Source organism: Delphinus delphis, chromosome 19, assembly GCF_949987515.2.
Source record: "Delphinus delphis chromosome 19, mDelDel1.2, whole genome shotgun sequence".
NCBI lineage: Eukaryota > Metazoa > Chordata > Mammalia > Artiodactyla > Delphinidae > Delphinus > Delphinus delphis.
In genome coordinates, this window is record NC_082701.1 from 20076032 (window position 1) to 20080110 (window position 4079).

Here is a 4079-nt window from a genome sequence, read left to right on the forward strand (position 1 = left end):
TCTTACCAACAGGGAGACGTAGACTTGCTTCCGGCCCCGCCCCTCGCGCGCAAGGCTGAGTCCCGGGCACAACCGCTGCCAGCGTGCGCATGCGTCCAGGCAGCCGCGCGCTGAGCGGGGCGAGAGGAGTTCGTGGCCAGCGGCTGCAAGGCGCCCGCGAGGCGGGAGCGCTCTGTAATGTTGGCTGTTGCACGCTACATCGGTTCTTCTCGGCGTTGCGTGGCGTTCAGAGTTTACAGTCAGGAAAACAGGAAGAAGGTCGGGGGCAGAATTCCAAATAGGGGTAAGGCATTCGTGGCAAGGATATGTGCACGTGTACCACTATTAGAGGGAGAGAGCCCTGGGCTTTGGAGCCGGAGTGCTCGGTCTGTGTACACTCACTGCGTGACCCTGGGCCAGGCACCTAAGGACACTAACCTTCAATGTGACACATTTAGTGAGCACCTGGCAGGCCCTCACCCGCTCCAGGCGTTTCCTGATATCCTTCCCCATACCACCACTTCCCCCCAAAAAAGGTGGACTAGGTTCTTCGAGGTTCCAATAAACACCCTGCATTTACTACATATTTTTTTTAAAGATTTATTTATTTTGGGCTGCGGGGGGGTGCTTTCTCTAGTTGCCGTGCGTGGGCTTCTCGTTTCTGTGGCTTCTCTTGTTGCGGAGCAGGGGCTTCTGGTGCGCGGGCTTCAGTAGTTGTGGCACAAGGGCTCAGTAGTTGTGGCTCGCGGGCTTAGTTGCTCCACGGCACGTGGGATCCTCCCAGACCAGGGATTGAAGTGTGTGCCCTGCATTGGCAGGCGGATTCCTAACCATTGCGCTGCCAGGGAAGTCTCTACTACGTTACTCTGGAACGTCAACTTCCAACACCAACGAGATTATGAGGGCTTAGCCTTGTATTCATAGGGGGAGCTAAAAACAAACAAACAAAAATCATTGTTAAGGTTTAAATAGCAAAAAGATACCCTTAACTACGCACAACTATACACCAATGAGTACATGTAAAGGTGGCGAAACCTGAATAAGATCTGTGTCTATTTTCTAGTTGAGTTATTGCACTGAAGTTTTTCAAAATGTTACCATTGGGGGAAACTGGGTAAAGGGTACGTGGGATGTCTTTGTGTTATTTCTTAAAACTGCATATGAATCTGTAATTATCTCAAACTAAGTTTAATTTTAAAAAAGAATACCGTTAGTACCAATATAAAAAAATAACGTGATTTCTTTCCTGGAAGAGTTCTGTCTAACCAGGGAGAGAGTTGCATAAAACAATAATGACGGGGCTTCCGTGGTGGTGCAGTGGTTGAGAATCTGCCTGCCAGTGCAGGGGACACGGGTTCGAGCCCTAGTCTGGGAAGATCCCATATGCTGTGGATAAACTAGGCCCGTGAGCCACAACTACTGAGCCTGCGCGTCTGGAGCCTGTGCTCCACAACAAGAGAGGCCGCGACAGTGAGAGGCCCGTGCACTGTGATGAAGAGTGGTTCCCGCTCGCCGCAACCAGAGAAAGCCCTCGCACAGAAACAAAGACCCAACACAGCCAAAAATAAATAAATAAATAAATAAATAAATTTTAAAAAATAAAACCAAAAAAAACAATAATGACTACACAAAGTGATATTGTTATTCAAAGTTCCGTGTGCCTGTGAGGGAGATGAGGACACACGTACTTTAGAGCTACAGTAATGGCATTAGCATAAAGATCAATATATAAATCAATGGAATAGAATAGAGTCCATAAATAGATCCACACATATATGATCAATTAATGTTGCTGAGGAAACTCATGGGGGAAAGAATAATCTTTTTGACAAATGATGCTGGAACAATTGGATGACCATATGCCAAAACAAAGCAAAATAAGAAAAAATCTGACCCTTACCTCATACTACATACAAAAATTAACTCAAAAGACTTAAGTATAAGAGGTCGAATTATAAAACTATAAAAAAAATAGATGAAAATAATAGAGCAAAAAAACATGAAAAAAATAAATTCGATATCATCAAAATGAAAATCCTTTGCTCTTCAAAAAGACACTGTTAAGAAAATTAAAAGGCAAGCCACAGACTGGGATAAAATATTTGCAAAACATCTATCTGACAAAGAACTTGTAAGTGCAATAAGTAAAGAGCTCTTACAACTCCATAATAAGACAAATAAACTAAAAAATGACCAAAAGATTTTAATAGTTATTTCATTGAAGAAGATATGTGGAAGGTCAATTAGCACATGAAAAGATGCTCGATGTCATTAGGAAAATACAAATTAAGAACCACAGGTACGGGGCTTCCCTGGTGGCGCAGTGGTTGAGAATCCGTCTGCCAAGGCAGGGAACACAGGTTCGAGCCTTGGTCCGGGAAGATCCCACATGCTGCGTGGCGACTAAGCCCGTGCACCACAGCTACTGAGGCTGTGTGCCACAACTACTGAAGTCCGCGCGCCTAGAGCCCGTGCTCTGCAACAAAAGAAACCACCGCCCGCTCACCGCAACTAGAGAAAGCCCGTGCGCAGCAGTGAAGACCCAACACAGCCAAAAATAAATAAATAAACAGATAAATGAATAAATAAAAAGAACTACAGGTAGACACCACTACACACCCGCTATAATGGTTAAAGTGAAAAAGACTGATGTTACCAGGTTGATGAGGTCGTTAAGCAACCAGAACTCTCACACACTGCTGGTGAGAATGTAAAATGGTTTAACCACTTTAGGAAACGGTTTGGCAGCTTCTAAAAAAGTTCAACACACTTAGCATATGACCCAGCCATTCTACTCCTAGAAATCTACCCAAGAGAAATCAAAGCTCTATGGGAACATTCATAGCAGCTTTAGTTGTAATAGCCCCAAACTGGAAACATAGCCATCAACTGGTCAATGGATAAACAAATTGTAGTTTATCCATGTAATGGAATACTACTCAGCTATTAAAAGGAAAGAACTTTTTTTTTTTTAAAGATGTTGGGGGTAGGAGTTTATTAATTTATTTTTGCAGTGTGCGTCTTTGTTTCTGTGCGAGGGCTTTCTCTAGTTGTGGCAAGCGGGGGCCACTCTTCGTCTCGGTGCACAGGCCTCTCACTATCGCAGCTTCTCTTGTTGCAGAGCACAGGCTCCAGACGCGCAGGCTCGGTAGTTGTGGCTCACGGGCCTGGTTGCTCCGCGGCATGTGGGATCCTCCCAGACCAGGTCTTGAACCCGTGTCCTCTGCATTAGCAGGCAGATTCTCAACCACTGCGCCACCAGGGAAGGCCAGGAAAGAACTATTGATACATGCATAACATGGATAAAGCTCAAAGTAATGATGCTGAATGAAAGAATTTGTACAAAAAAAGACTATATAATTCCATTTATATAAAATTCTAGAAAATGCAAACTTAATCTGTATTGCCCAAAAGCAAAACGGTGTCTCCTGGGAACTTGGAGGTATAGGGCAGGGAGGGATAGATTACAAAGGAGTAGAAGGAGACTTTTGGGGGGTAAAGGATATGTGTATTATCTTGATTGTGGTAACATTTTCATTGTGTATGCATGTGTTAAAACTCATCAAATGGTACACTTTAAATATGTACAGTTTATTGTACTTCAATTATATATCAGTAAAGATGTTTTTTTAAATTCAATAAAACAGGCTTCCCTGGTGGCACAGTGGTTGAGAGTCCGCCTGCTGATGCAGGAGACGCGGGTTCGTGCCCCGGTCCGGGAAGATCCCACATGCCGTGGAGCAGCTGGGCCTGTGAGCCATGGCCGCTGAGCCTGCGCGTCTGGAGCCTGTGCTCCGCAATGGGAGAGGCCACAACAGTGAGTGGCTTGTGTACCACAAAAAAAAAAAAAAAAAAAAAAAAAAAAATTCAATAAAACAGCAACAGTAACATGTGCTTTTTGGCAGTTTACAAAACACTCTGTGAAATTCACAGCACCCAAGGGAGGGAGGGAGCCAGGCAGTACTTTCCTGGTTTCCCAGATGAAACACTGGGCCTGAGAGAGGTGACAGGGTTTGCCCCAAGCCACAGCACCAGGATATAGGGGAACTGAGCTGGGACATGTGTCTTGGGTTGGATTGGTAGGGTAAAAGGCACTGGAA